Below are 16,374 nucleotides of genomic sequence, written 5' to 3'. Positions count from 1 at the left end.
AAGAATAATAGATCCAGAGGTGATGAAACTGAGATAGTGTTATGGATTGAATTGTGTCTCCCCAAAATGTGTATCATGTGGCTAGGCTGTGATTCCCAGTATTGTGTGGTTGCCCTCCATTTTGTGATCTGATGTGATTTTCCCATGTGTTGTAGATCCTAATCTCTGCCGGTGGCTAATGAGGCAAGATTAGATTGTGTTAAAGAAGATTAGGGTGAGATGCAACAACCTTACTCAGGTCACAGCCCTGATCCAATGCAAAGGGAGTTTTCCTAGGGTGTGGCCTACATCAACTTTTATCTTACAAGTGATAAAAGGGGAAGAGAAGTAAGCGGAGAGAGGACTTTAGGCTACCAAGAAAAAAGTGCTGGGAGCAGAGCGGGTCCTTTGGACTGGGGGTCCCAGTGCTGAGAAGCTCCTGGACCAGAGGAAAACTGATGGCAAGGACCTTTCCCCAGAACCGACAGAGAAAGAAAGGATTCCCCGGGAGCTGGTGCCGTGAATTCAGAGTTCTAGCCTCCTAGATTGTGAAAGAATAAATTCCTGTTTGTTAAAGCCATCCATTTGTGGTATTCTGTTATAGCAGCACTAGCTAATTCAGACAGATAGTAAATGGATATTTGCAGGCATGGTGAATGGGAGAATACAAGCGATAAGAGCATCCTGGTCCCATTCCCCTTCACTTGACTGCCTGTGTTAACAATGGAGAGGACACCAGCCTGGCTGCAACATTTATTGAATTTGCACAGTGGGTGGGGGGCTAATTTATTGAATTTGTATTTGAAAGGGCAGAGTAACCCCAGAAGGCTGAAGGACTTAGGAACACTCGGCTCACATATGTCTTCTTTTCAGGGATTCTTGAAAACTTGTGACTTACAATACCTTCTATTGAGCATTCATCATAAAGGTTTCCAAGTAGATTTGGGTGATCTTGTCCCTGAGACTACTGCATGGCTTCATGCAAGTTTCCTGTCCAGAGATTCTTTCAACAAATTAGACAAATACCAAAATTACATAAATCTTACATAGCAAATAGAAAGGATATTATAAGAAAAGTCAGTCAGGTTGTTCTTGACTGGACCTAAATGTAAGTAAGGAAGTACAGGCTGTTAGGGAGATTGTATTGGGCATTATGTGGAATGTCTGGAACAGAAAAATACTAGGCAATTTAGGTCTTTGCTTCGGATTTCCACCACTTAATGTGATGTCATGGTTTGAGCCCTAATAGCAGAACCTAGTATGAAGACTTGGACTTGGGTGGAAGTAGTTTATTTGGGACACAATCCCAAGAAGCAAGAATGAGGGAGCAGGTGAGAGAGATGAGGACGAAAGGGAATATAAAGCTGTGTTATCATGAACGGGGGTTTTAAGCTTCCAGACTCTGAGAAACAAATGAAATACCTCTCAGAATCATCCTGCTGAAGGATAAGAGGCTAAAGCATTTCTCCAACAGCTTTCATCATCCTGGGCCAAGGATTGCCCTCAAGTACTTAAATCCCTACTACTTCCAGTCTGCACTTTACTGGGCCAATTCCCAGGAAAACAGGAAATAGCTGCCAGCATGAGATGAGTCTGAATTCAAGGAATGCCGACCAAAGTTGTGGCTGAAATCAGAGGTGCACTGAGAAAAAGGGATGCAGGGAACCACACAGGGTGCCACAGGTCAGTGTCCAAAGCAGTCAACCCAAATTCATGTAATGTCCTTCTTTTCAGTTCCCACAACAAACGTGTTAGTGGCAGCCTAAGAGTAGAATTCGGTCTTCCTGTCCGCCCAGAATGAAGCTTTTCCTCTTCATCATACCTCTTCCTAAGAATTTGATCTTCAGCAAATCAATTGACACACCAGTTCAATTGAATTGTCAGTGACTACAGTTGAAAGGTGAGTAACATCTGTCACAGCCCTCAAAAAATGTATGAGTCAGTGACAGAAACAGACACATAAAGAGATCATTTCTAATAACATGGTGAACACAATGAAAGAGAGACATAGGCACACAATGACAGAAGAGGGCAGAGAAGGAGCTCTGAGCCCAGTCTAGGGAGTGGGAGTATGTTATGAAATCAACCTGAACAGGACATTCTAGGTGCACAGAATTGCTTAATAAAAAATACATGAAAACCCAGAAGAGCATGCTGTGTGTTTCTGTTTTCCTCATTTGTTTCATACAGCTGTTGCATGCTTGGATAGTACCTTGAGCCTCTCCTTCATAACATTTCTTATGTATAACAACTTGTTCATGACTGTCTTCCTCCACTGAAGTGAAGTTCCCTGAAGACAAGCCATTTCTGTCTTTTTTTACTTCCCTACTCTCAGTACTTACCTAGGAGACTCTCACTATTGGGCGAATTAATGAAAAAATAAGTAGGTGATTTCTATAATCTCTTTAAATTCCACAATCTCTAAGATTAAGACCGTTTCTTATTAGACAAGGCACAGACCCATCAACAAGAGCAAATCAAGAAGCCCCAAAGATTTAATCCTTCTTCTCTAAGACATTTTAGTATTTACCTCCCCTGAAACTGTAAGTAATTTATGTTCCAGGAAACGTTCCTTCTACATGATTTTGATAAGTTAAAAAGTATAATTTTGAGTTGTTTATCAGAATTATTTGAGTGTATGAATATTAAGATGTTATGACAAGCTTCATCTCTATGTAGAAATACCAAATCCAAACCCATTGCCACTGAGTCAGTTCCAACTCATAGCAACCCTATAGGACAAAGTAGAAATGTCCTGTAGAGTTTCCAAGGAGTGCCTGGTGGATTTGAACTGCCAGCATTTAGGTTAGCAGCCAAAGCTCTTAACCATTACACCAAATAGGGGAGAAATACAGGCATTCAGTCCCTCCTCTTCAAATTATTAGCTTCCTCTCCATGTCTGGGACTCCTAGTGCCTACGAGTGTTGTGGGGAAGAGGGATGGACATGTCCACTCAATCAGGACTACTGATACACTGCTCATGAGCACTGGATCTTAACAGAGCCTGACCTTGGCAAGTATTGCTGACAGCACAACAAGTTGTCTCCTTTAATTCAGCAGCCAAGTGTAGTAAGTTTAAGTGTTTTATTTTCACTTTAAATTTTGAATAACTTGGTAGAGCTTAATTTTTATAAGTGTGTGTCACGATTTAGTTTAAATAAAAACTAATATACAATATGCTTACCCAGAGAAATACTCCTTGAACAATTATAAAATCATTTTTTTATAGAATTGGTGTTGGTTGTCCAGATAAATCTTGGTTAGTTGCAACTTATAACAGAAGGTTATAAGATAGTATATACAGTTAAGGCTTAGAAGTGGTCTATTTTCACAGACCAAATTAAAGCTCACCAACTCATCTAGAATACTCAATTTGAAAATTTCCTTCCTCCTACAGGCATTTATTGGGTATCTACTACGGGCCAAGCATCCTGCTATATATGAATACCAACCATCAATATATGAATACCAACCATCAAAGGTGCTCAAAATTAAATTGGCTTTTTATGTTAAATTGGAAGACATTTTGAAGCCTCAAAGCTTAGGTTCATAAATATGTTGAGATCAAGAACAGCAGCTAGCCAGCATGAACTATTTTTTTTTCTTTGTATTCAAGAGCTGAACCAACAAGGAAAGAAAAGCGATGCCTGAGCATGTTGACATGTTGCATATCTGGAGATGCCAGCAATGAGGTCGGTTTCATGCCTGACTAGTTAACACTGTAAAAATCAGAGAAAGATTTACTAACTAGAGAAATGATTTTCCTATATGAAAACAACTGTATTAATAAAAATGTCAATGCAAAAAGAATAGTTTCAAATTTGAAATGTGTCTACCTTGGCAGTATCCCTTTAGCCACTTGACTTTTCATTACTATTTGAAGGCAAAATGACTAGACATAATTCAAACTACTTTAAAAGTTTTCAGAGAACTATTTTGGTCTAATTAGTTGATCTAATATTATTACAATTAACTATATTAATTTTACTGAAACTGTTTACCAGGAGTGTGATCACCTTGATAGCTCTTTGAAGGAAAACGCAAAAAGCAAATCTAAATAACACATGATTTATCTAAAAGTTTGTGACCAGAACCTATTCATGGCAGTTATATGAAATCACAGAGCTTTTAGTTTAGGAGATTAAAACATAGCTACTGGATTTAAAACTACTGTGGGAACTACCCTATCCAACCAATCCCTTTCTCTGTAGTATTCCCCTGTAGCCATTTTTGTTCTACTTTGCATTATCTTAGACTAAATTACATGTTTTAAATATAGACATGTACTTTTCATTTACTAAAAACTCTCCTTTCTCTTCCTTCACACACCTGCCCCCTCTCATTTACTTTCACACACACACACACAATCTTCATTATTAGAGTCTTGCAGTCAATGAACCGTGATACATTTGTTCTTCGTCACTTCCCTTTTTCACTTTTTAGAAAAAGAATATGATGACAACTGCTTCTACACAAGAAAATCAGTGGAAATTTGAAATACATTTCTCGATGGTTTTCCCTCATGTACAATTTCTTCAAGTATCAGGAAAATTGAAGCATGCGTCACTTTTGTGCTCTGAATTCCTCTCATTTTATCTTCATTATGTTTATGCAAAGCCTAAGTATACAAATAAGAACTTCTGTAGCCTTTCTCCTCAGCCATACTGAGCATACCTTTTATTATGGAGCCACTGGAACAAAACCTAGTGCCCTTTAATTATTGACCCCAAATCAAACTTGTGTTTCCAGAAAACCATCAGGTAATGAGAACTCATCACTTCCAAATGGCCTGCAGGGAAAATAGGCATTGCCAACAGGATTGAAGATTTTCATTCAAAAACTTTTCTGGGTTCTTCCATTTCTATTTAGAAAGTCACTGAAGTGACTAGGAAAATCCTCTCTCGCTGTAACTTACACTGGGGTCAGAGAAGCCTGGAAGTGTTGGTATGGTCTGGGGACATGTCCGAGGAGGTCACCAGCTATACAGAAGTGAATTTTTTCCCTATGTAGACAATATCCTTTAGGACAGACAAGTCCCTGTGGGAATAACTTGGACATTATGTGGCATATGAAAATGCCATGCTACCTCTTTTCCCTTCTACCTTTCCTATTCCCAGCTTTCCTAATACACCAGCTGCCGTGGAGTTGATTCTGACTCATGATGACCTGATGTGTACCAGGGTAGAGCTGTGCTCCATAGGGTTTTCAATGGGTGATTTTTCAGAAGTAGATTTCCAGGCCTTTCTTCCAAGGTGCCTCCCCACGGACTTGAACCTCCAATCTTTCAGGTAACAGCTGAGCACGTTAACTGTTTGCACCACCCAGGGACTCCAGCTTTCCTAATAGAATCAACTTATTTCCAAACAGGTCATTTTTCTGTACATTTTCCAACTACAAAAGAGGAAATCATTATGTTGTTTGTTTTTGTGCTTATTTATAAATCTCCATGGAATTTTTTTCCTTTTTTTTAAATTGTACTATAGATGAAGGTTTACAGAACAAACTAGTTTCTCATTAAACAGTTTGTACACATATTGTTTTATGACATTGGTTAACCACCCTACGACATGTCAACACTCTCGCTTCTCAACCTTGGGTTCCCTATTACCAGCTTTCCTGTCCCCTCCTGCCTTCTAGTCCTGGTGTGCCTCTTTAGTCTCATTTTGTTTTATGGGCCAGATCAATCTTTGGTTAAACGATGAACCTCAGGAGTGACTTCATTACTGAGCTGAAAGGGTATCAGGAGCTATACTCTCAGGGTTTCTCCAGTCTCTGTCAGGTCAGCAAGTCTGGTCTTTCTTTTTGAGTTAGAATTTTGTTCTCCATTTTTCTCCAGCTCTGTTTGGGACCCTCTGTTGTGATCCCTGTTAGAGCAGTCAGTAGTGGCAGCCAGGTACCATCTAGTTGTACTGGACTCAGTCTGGTAGAGGCCATGGTAGACGTGGTCCATTGGTCCTTTGGACTAATCTTTCCTTTGTGTCTTTAGTTTTCTTCATTCTTCCTTGCTCCTGAAAGGGTGAGACTAGTGGAGCCCATCCTAAATGGCCAGTCACAGCCTTTTAAGACCCCAGACGCTACTCACCAAAATAGAATGTGGAACATATTCTCCGTAAACTGTGTTGTGCCAGTTGAGATAGATGTTCCCCGAAACCATGGTCACTACAGCTCTCAGCCGAGCAATTCGGTCCCTCGAGGAGTTTGGAGGTGTCTGTGGAGCTTCCATGACCTTGTCTTGTACAGGTTGTGCTGGCTTCCCCGGTATTGTGTACTGTCCTACCTCTAGGGAATCTTTTTTTTTAATAATGAAAAGAATTTTGACAATAAAATGGAGGAAGAAAGAGAAAGGAGTCAGAATATACAGAAAAGTACAACTAGAATAAAAATCTCATCTGTGAAAAGAATGGACTTGTATAAAAATTTACTTTTTCTGTAGTTTTTTTTATTTAAAGACTACTCCATGAATTGAAAGAGGCAAGCCTAGATAATACGTTACCAAACCAAACCCGTTGCTGTTGAGTTGATTTCGACTCATAACAACTCTATAGGACAGAGTAGAACTGCCCCATAGGGTTTCCAAAGCTGTAAATCTTTACGGGAGCACACTGCTACATCTTTCTTCCATGGAGCAGCTGGTAGGTTCAAACCAACAACCTTTTGGTTGGCAGTTGAGCACTCAACCACTGAACTACTAGGGTTCCTTAGGTGATACATTACAGTAGGAAAAACTGTTATGCCTACTTTTCATCTGGGGTCTTAAAAGCTTGTGAGCAGCCATCTAAGATATTCCACTAGGCCCACGCCATCTGGAGCAAGAGAGAATGAAGAAAACCAAAGACACAAGGGAAAGATTAGTCCAAAGGACTAATGGACCACAGTTACCACAGCTTCCACCAGACTGAGTCCAGCACAACTAGAGGGTCCCAGACAGAGCTGGAGAAAAATGGAGAACAAAATTCTAACTCAAAAAAACAAAAGACCAGACTTACTGGTCTGACAGAGGCTGGAGAAACCCCAAGAATATGGCCCCCGACACCCTCTTAACTCAGTACTGAAGTCACTCTTGAGGTTAACCTTTCAGTCAAAGATTAGACAGGCACATAAAACAAAACAAGACTAAATGGGTACAACAGCACAGGGACAAGGACAAGAAGGCAGGAAGGGACAGGAAAACTGGACGAATGGAAATGGGGAACACGAGGTAGAGAAGGCGAGAGTGTTGACACACCGCGGGGTTGGCAACCAACATCACAAAACAATATGTGTATTACTTATTTAATGAGAAACTAATTTGCCCTGTAAACCTTCGTCTAAAATACGATTATGTTTACTTTCTTTTGAGTCTCCCACCTTGTAAACTTCATCTACCACCTAAAATAAACATGTTTTGCAAAATCAGTAAGCATGCCCTTCTCAGTGGATCCCATACCCACCGGAATAGAACTCACAGTGGATGTCTTTCCCTCCTCCAAGAGGCCTTGGGCTCTTCCAAATTATTTCAGACTTTCAAAGTTCGAATTCTTAGTTCTGGATTCCTTGCTGTTTCCAGTACAGAGTAGATGCAACAAAGAAAATATGACGAGTTCAAAAGCCAGAAACACATTTTCCCAATATTCAAACTTCATGGATCCCACAATCTCCAAAGTTTCAAACCCACATCTTGTAATTCCTACAAATAGCTCCAGTGTGGGAAGAAATCCTGGGGAAGGGCGAATGAGAAGAAGAATTTAGCAACAGAAAAAAAAAAAAAAATTTTTTTTTAAGGGTTACTTTATCACAATCTTTATTGGTGGTGGAGTCCCTAGATGGTGGAAATGGTTGCCTTGCTCAGCTGCTAACTGAAAGGTTAGAGGTTCGAGTCCATCCAGAGGCACCTTGGAAGAAAGGTCTGACAATCCACTCCTGAAAAATCAGCCATTGAAAACCCTATGCAGCACTGTTCTACTCTGACACGCATGATTTGCCGTGAGTCAAAGTCAACTCAACAGAAACTGGTAAATTACTGGTGGCAACAATCGTTACTACTTTCTCTAATAGTTGGTATTTAACACATATCTGAGTGACAGGAGGAAGGAGTGAAAAAATGAAAGCAGTATAGCTACATGTCAAATAAAGCTGATACCTCGGTCAGAAATATGCCATCTTGAAGACATTTTTTTTTTGATGGAATAAAACAAAATAATAAATCCCGATGCCGTTGACTTGTCTTGGCTATAACTCAGCCACATCTGGCCATCCTCTCTAGGCTGACAAATTTCTTGCAAGAAACAGAGGGATAAAGGTGGAGCTTACCCACCAAGTTATTAGTTTTCAATTTTTCTCTTTCTGAGGCTTTAAATTTTTCTTATTGTTAGACAATTTATTACATTTTCTTATGAATTATGATTAGAGACATGGTGGTTCAAAATTAAAAGTCATTTGCTGTGGCAGTGCAATGACTCAGCTGCTAAAAAGAATTCAAACCAGACTCAAGAATATTCTCACATATAGCCTCAAGTAGTATCATAATTATTATCTGACCACTACCAGGAGGCCTTCCAAGAGACCCAGTTCAGAATAGAATCTTAGTCATTTCTCCACCAGACAATTCATGCACAAGTCTACGTGCTTTTTGAGATTGAGCCACATACTAGGAAAAAGGAAACTAGAGTCCTTTTGTTCAAACCTATGAAAAATTGCTTCCTTTATGTGTGGATTTGTACAAAGGAGGTTATTTTGTTGTTGTTGTTGTTGTTGCTGTTGCTGTTTTTGTTCTTTTTTGTTTGTTTTTTACCAGATGTATTGATTTGAGATTTAGTTTGAATCTTTACAAATCAAAAGTCTGAACGTTTAAGAAAGCTTCGCTTGACACCACACAGAACAAAATATTCCTTCAACTAGAATTCGTCACCCATTGATTTTTTTTTCCTAATTAACTGCATAAATCAGATTGTAGTAAATTTTAATGGAAGTAATTATGTTTGGGATTAATTGTATTCTGTAAATTGGGAGTCATAAAATGTTTGCTAAATATTCCATTTTAATAGTTCCATTTAAAAAAAAAGTAGAAGAAAAGCATTTCTTCCTCATTTCTTAACCAGAGTTATTTAGAAATATAGTAAATGAGATTAAGCTCAACTGCCAAAAAATTAACAAAAAGGCAGAAAAAACATTTGTTTAATATGATTATTTTATATGGCCCTCAATACCTAATACACTTAAATCTCATATTCTAATTATGCCTGTTAATATTATTAAATATCTTTAGCCTGATAATAAGCACAAATTCCCAAGTAAATATTACACCACTTTAGAAACTAATGCTATTTCTAGTCTGATGTTTACTTACGTTTTATTTTTCATCTTGGACAATGACATGTTTTTTAAGAATCAACTCACCTGGACAACCTTCTAACTTAGAACTGAAGCCAGTTCTGAAGTTCACCTTTCAGCCAAAGATTAGACAGGCCTATAAAATAAACAGTAACACAGGTGAGGAATGAGCTTCTTAGATCAATCAAGTACATGAAACCAAATGGGCAATGCCTGCCCAAAAGCAAAGATGAGAAGGCAGGAAGGGACAGGAAAACTGGATGAATGGATACGGGGAACCCAGAGTGGAAAGGGAGAGTGCTGACATATCGCGAGGATTGCAACCAAGGTCACAAAACAATTTGTGTATACATTTTTTAACGAGAAACTAACTTGCTCTGTAAACTTATACATAAAGCACAATAAAATTTAAAGAAAAAACTGGACTCTAATTAATTACCAAGTATTTGAGTTTCACACAAGAAATATCAATCTGGGTGCCTTGTCCTCAAAGTACATATGAGCTACTGGAGAATAGATTCTCACACAGTTCAAGGCAAGCATTGATCTGAATGGTGCAGTTTAAAAGAAACATAGAGAAAGAAGAAGTCTTTGTAAATAGTAAAAACCAAGAAAGGGGTAAAAGTTGAGCTTACCTACTGTCTTAGGCTGGGTTCTCTAGAGAAGCAAAGCCAGTAAAGCATATAAATATAGAGAGAGATTTATAGCAAGGGAATGGCTCGCTTGGCTGTAGAAGCTGGAACGTTCCAAGTCTGTGGGTCAGGATAGAGGCTTTTCCAGATTCACAAAGCCACAGGGGCTGGTGGACCCAATATTGACAGGTCAGAGAGCAAGGCTCTTGCTCACAGGCTTCATAGGTCGATGGATCCCAAGATTGGCAGGCAAGACCGCAGGTGAGCTGCTAGCTCAAATCCCAAGAACCAGAGGTCAGACAAACAGAAGCCAGCTGCAGGAGCCAGCATAAGCAAAAAGTTCACAAGCCTTGCCAGAATGTCCACTTATATTTGATACAGGCCACATGCCCAAGGAAACTCACTTGCAACCGATTGGCTACTCACAACCAATCCAATAATGGAGATGATCACAACATCATACAACTGCCAAACCACTGAGAATCATGGCCCAGCCAAACTGACCCACAATCTTAATCATCACACCCACTAAAGAATGAGAAGATAGCAGAGGATCTAGATGTTTGGAAATATGGAAGTTGAGTACAAGTCAAGAACTCAGGGCAGAGATATAGATGTGATGTTATTCATCATTAATTGTATGATGAAAATTCCAAACAGATAAAATATGTTAAGAAGTTAGTGTATAAAAGAGAACAGAAAACTAAGGACTAATTCTTGTGAAATGCCAATGATTGGATGTGGGAAGGAAAGAGGTACCAAGGAGGAAAACATTGAGGATAGTGGGGCAACATGGAAGACAGGGTATGAGATTTTTCAAGTAACACATGTTCAACAGAACCTTACGTGCAGCTGAATAACCCAAGAAGTGGAGGATTTTAAAAGGCCATTGAATTTCACCAGGATCATGTAAACAATGACCTTCCCAGAAGCAGTTTTAGAGGCTAAAATTCTATTTCAAAGCTTAAAAACAAAACAAAGTGAATGTAGGCTAGTCATTGAAAGACGTGGGCCTGATAAGGAAGGAAAAAAATTTGAAGTTCATTAAAAAGGCATCACGTCCAAAAAAGGTTGATTTGTGTAAGATAATTGACCCCTGGGCATGACTGATGGTGAGAAAGATAAAAAAGGAAAAACTGAGAACCGTAAGGACAGTGGAGTATGGCAAAATGTGAAGCAAGGTCTGAAAAATGGCAGTCAGGGATGGTTCCAGAGCAGAGAAGAAAGATTAACTTTAGAGATTAGAAAAGAAATGATGCTGTTTTTACTTGCCTTGAGTTGGCTTCCACTCATGGTGACCTCGTGTATAACAGAACAAAACATTGCCCAGTCCTGTTCCAGCTTCATAATCCTTGGTATGTTTGAGTCCATTATTATGGCTATTGTGCTAATCCATTCCACTGAGGGTTTCCTTTATTTTTTGCTTAACCTCTACCTTACCAAATGTGATGTCTTTTTCTAGCAATTAGTCTTTTCTGAAGGTGTGTCCAAAGTAAGCTAGCCGAAGTCTTGCCATCCTCACTTCTAAAAAGCATTCTAGCTGTTTTTCATCTAAGATCGATTTGTTAGTTCTTCTGGAAGGCAATATTCCTTGCCAACACTGTAATTCCAATACATCAATTCTTCTTCTGTATTCCTTTTCCACTGTCCAGCTTTTGCATGCATGTAAGATGATTGAAAATACCATGGCTTGGGTCAGGTACACCTTAGTCATCAAAGTGGCATCTTTGTTTTTAAAACTTTAAGTGCTCTTTTGCCCCAGATTTGCACAATGCAATAAATTATTTGGTTTCTTGACTGCTGTTTCCATGAACATCGATTGCTGATCCAAGTAGAAATTAGAAATAATAAAAATAATAATGGTTAACATTTATGGAGCAATGGTTATATACAAAGCACTGTTCTGTATGCTTAGAAAAGTTCTGTATGCTTAAATTGCATTATCTCCTTAAATAGTTATAAGAACTTTACAAGGTATGCACCTGACTCCTGCTTCACTTATAAGGCAATTAGGGCTAAAAGAAATTTTGTAACTTGCCTGTAGTCATTCAGAAACAGAGACAGAGTCCAAACAAAGCGATTTCTGACTTCAAGCTCAACCATTGTAATTTTCTATTTCAAAATAATTTCCCAGTGTCACAGGACACAAGAACGCATTCCAACTTGGTCTGGTGGTTAGAACTTGTTCTTACAACTAAGCTACAAACTCATGTAATTTGGATCCCCATAGCTTCTGATTCTGAAATGTGTGTCCCTCTTCCAATAGTTGCTATATAGATTATTCTCAGAGGGACTCTGAAGTGGGAAACCGGTAGTTCTCATTTCTGAATCAGTCTCTTTCTAATGAAGAGATGTCCCTTGATTTCCTTGGGTGGGGTGCACAAAAAAAGAGAGAAATTCTATAAGGTTGATGTCACAGATTAACTTGTCCCCCACCCCAACCCCCCCCAAATTATGTGTTAGAATCCTAATCCTTATTGCTGTGGATGTAATCCCATTCGGAAACAGGATTTTCTTTGTTAAGTAAATGAGGCCATACCAACGTAGAGTGGATTTTAAACCTAATCACTTCCGAGTTATAAAAAGAGTACATTAGACACAGAAGCACGCACAAAAGGGGAAGACAGATGTTGTGTGACTGTCATCTACAAGCTGAGGAACCAAGGAATGCCCAGGGCTATCAACAAGGAAGAAATCCACTGAGCTGAGCCTCTGACTTGGACTTTTAGCCTCCAGAGCTGTGAGAAAATAAATTGCTGTTCTTTAAAGCCACCCATTTGTGGTGTTTCTGTTGCAGCAGCATGTGGACACTAATGTAGTTGATTTCAGTCATTTTACTTCAAGGAGCCAAAGGAAATTCTCTTCTACCATGCCATCTTTGTGAATATTGGAGTGGTGTGTAAGTACGGAATGAACAGCTTTCTCCCTAACCACGTCTAATTGCCCTAAGGCCTCACTAGGCCAGGAAGGAGGTAAGGAACAAAGGTCATCACTAAACTAAACTAAGCTAAAAAAAAGAGAAAGGTCAACTCAGTCATTATCCTGTTGCTAAATTCAAAAGGTGTTTTCTGTCCTGTCTCACTGGACTTCTCCGTGGAATTTGAAGCTGTTCCCCTATACATGCACCATTAGGAAACTCTCGCCCCCTTTTATTGATTCCACCGGGCTTTCCTTCTACTCAGAACCCTGGTGGCGCAGTGGTTAAAAGCTTGCCTGTTAACCAAAATGTTGGCAGTTTGAATCCACAAGCTGCTCCTTGGAAACCCTATGGGGCAGTTCTACTCTGTCCTATAGGGTTGCTATAAGTTTTTTGTTTGTGTGTTTTTGTTTTTCTTTTTAAAGGAAGAGGAGTCTGTAAAGGGAAGAGAAAGAAAATCCACATAGGTAGAAGGAAAAAAAAAAAAAAACCCATTGCCATTGAGTCCATTCCAACACATAGCAACTTATAGGACAGAGTAGAACTGCCCCATTGGGTTTCCAAGGGGCGGATGGTGGACTTGAACTGCTGACATTTTGGTTAGCACCTGAGCTGTTAACCACTATGCCACTAGGGCTCCATCTTCCTCTACCCATGCTTAAATGTTGACGTTTCCTCTACTCGTCCTCTCGTCTTCCCTTTCTTCACACTGTCCTGATGAAGTTCATCATCTCTCATGACTTGAACTATCTCTATGCTGATGAGCACCAAAAGCATAGCACTAATCTGCACCACTCTGCTGAGCTCCAGATCCATGTTTGCAACTCTAACTAGAAGATCTCACCAAGCCTCAGTTTCCTCATACATAAACAGAGTACTGTGCTATCTTAGAGAGCTATTATGAAGATTCATTATAAAGCCCCTAATACTTTGTTTGGCAAAGTGTTGTTGTTGTTAGGTGCCATCAAGTGGGTTCCGACTCATCATAACCCTATGTACAACAGAACAAAACTCTGCCTGGTCCTGTCCCATCCTCACATCACTGCTATGTTTGAGCCCATTGTTGCAAAGTGTAGATGCTCAATAAAAACTAGGCACTTCTTTTTCCCTCTCAGCCTTCATATCTCTCTCTCTACTGCCTTTCCTCTTCAAAGAAAAAGTCTGTGTTCTTTTCCTCCTTGTTTCTTCAGCCTGGTGTATTGGCAAACCAAAAACCAAACCCGTTTCCATCAGGTCGGCTCCTACTCACAGCCACCCCATGTGTGACAAAGCAGAACTGCTCCACAGGCTTTTCTTGGCTATAATTTTTACGGAAGCAAATCTCCAGGACTTTCTTCTGCACTTCCACTGGGTGGGTTTGAACCGCCAACTTTTAGGTTAGTAGTGGAGTGGAAACCATTTACGCCGCCCGGGGACCTTGGTGGGTGCTCAGTAAATGTTTGTGGAATAATGAATGGGTTTATGTTACTGCAGTGGAATGTATCTGCTTGCTGATTTACGTTTTCCTTTAAAACACTTAGATAGGACTCTTAGGCTGTGGAGTTGGTGACATTGTACTGGGTGGTCCAGTGGAGAGATGAGTCAAGGTCCGAGTCTGGGAATTTGAGGCAAGAGCCTGTTAAAGTAAAGGAAGTGTGGCGGCATCACAAATAAAACAAACCAGACTTGATGTGCCACAAAAATTTCTGACATAAGAGTACACTTCATTTTTAAATTTATTACCATGCATAATTTTCTGTCACTGAGGAAATTTGACAAATGTTAATAAGATAGGGAGAAACCCTGGTGGCACAGTGGTTAAGAGCTACGGTCACTAACCAAAAGGTCAGCAGTTCGAATCCACCAGGCATTCCTTGGAAACCATACAGGGCAATTCTACTCTGTCCTATAGGGTCGCTATGAGTTGAAATTGACTTGACGGTAGTGGGGCTTTTTTTTTTTTTTAATGAGATAAGGTATTTCCTTATTAAAGAAAAAATAGGAAAAACATTCACACTGAGTCACAGAAAGTCTAGTTTAGGGGAAAATATTTTTCCCTAGCCAGTGAGTACACTGAAGACCTAATTCAGTTGCAAATGTATTGTCCTCTGGTGACATGCCATATCATGAAGATTCCAGACAAGGTACAATAATACATCTTCCTAAGAGCGAGTTCTTTCAGAGTTTAATATGTCAAGAAAGCATTGCCTTCAGCAAATGGGTCTCTTTTTCCTCCCTGTTCTGCTTTTTCTCAAGTACTCTAGTTCCTTTCCATCTTCCTCAAAGAATCTGTCAAAGGAAACAATTTGGGATAACTAACATTTGTAGTGCACTACTCTATACAATGGAGACCTGGTGATGCAGTGGTTAAGAGCTTGGCTGCTAACCAAAAAGGTCAGCAGTTCAAATCCACCAGCTGCTCCTTGGAAACCCTGTGGTGGACAATTCTACTCTGTCCTTATAAGGTCTCTGAGTCGGAAGAGACTCGGTTACCACACTCAGTGCTAACTGAAAGGCTAGGGTTTGAGTCCACTCAAAGGCACCTCAGAAGAAAGGTCTGGTGATCTGCTTCTGAAAAATGAGCTACTGAAAACCCTGTGGAGCACAGTTCTACTCTGACACACACGGGATTGTCACGAGTTGGAAGCAAGTGGACAGCAGTTGGGACTCTGAACACTGCACTGTGGCAGGTAGCCTCCCTACTGTGTCCCATAAGACTCACCAAAGCACTATCAACCTCAGGAAACTCATTGTAGCCAAACTCTGTTGCTCAGTTTCATTGATTCAAACACTCAATCTTGCCAGTGTCCCAGATCTGCTTAGATTTGGCAACTGTAATTTATATAAACTAGATTCAGAAGACTTCTGTACAAACTAGAAATACCCTCTTAGTAATTATACTGAGAAATACAACTGCCAGGGGACCTCTAGCCAAAGCATTCCTCCCTGTAAAATTATATCAGAAAAAAAACACTAGGTGCCGTTTAGTCATTGCTGACTCAAGGCAACCCCATGCGTGTCACAGAAGATTGTGCTCCGTAGGGTTTTCAGTAGCTGATTTTTCAGGTGTAGATAGCCAAGTGTCTGTCAGTTTGTCGTACTGTAGGGGCTTGTGTGGTGCTGTGGTGCTGGAAGCTATGCCACCGGTATTCAGATACCAGCAGGGTCGCCCATGGAAGACAGGTTTCAGCTGAGCTTCCAGACTAAGACAGACTAGGAAGAAGGCCCCAGCAGTCTACTTCTGAAAAGCATTAGCAGTGAAAACCTTATGAATAGCAGTGGAACATTGTCTGATATAGTGCTGGAAGATGAGCCCCCCAGGTTGGAAGGCACTCAAAAGATGACTGGGGAAGACCTGCCTCCTCAAAGTAGAGTCAACCTTAATGACATGGATGGAGTAAAGCTTTGGACCTTCATTTGCTGATGTGGCACGACTCAGAATGAGAAGAAACAGCTGCAAACATCCATTAATAACCGGAACCTGGAATGTACGAAGTATGAATCCAGGAAAATTGGAAATCATCAAAAATGAAATGGAACTCATAAACATCGATATCC

The 16,374-nt window shown here is 40.0% G+C and overlaps 1 long non-coding RNA gene across 2 annotated transcripts in view; it reads right to left on the bottom strand.

Annotated features, from left to right (window-relative positions):
- Positions 1 to 9,426, bottom strand: part of LOC126061777 (uncharacterized) — a 49,199-nt gene extending 39,773 nt beyond the window's left edge. For both annotated transcript variants that reach the window (XR_007513878.1, XR_007513879.1), the window contains exons 1-2: positions 9,355 to 9,426; positions 7,425 to 7,675 (exon numbers count right to left, since the gene is read on the bottom strand). This is a non-coding gene — a long non-coding RNA (uncharacterized LOC126061777). The remainder of the gene's footprint in view (positions 1 to 7,424; positions 7,676 to 9,354) is intronic.
- Between the last annotated feature and the right edge of the window lie 6,948 nt (positions 9,427 to 16,374).

Source organism: Elephas maximus, chromosome 18 (assembly GCF_024166365.1).
Source record: "Elephas maximus indicus isolate mEleMax1 chromosome 18, mEleMax1 primary haplotype, whole genome shotgun sequence".
NCBI lineage: Eukaryota > Metazoa > Chordata > Mammalia > Proboscidea > Elephantidae > Elephas > Elephas maximus.
Note: the sequence above shows the minus strand (reverse complement) of the source record. Positions and strands in the feature narration are given on the sequence as shown.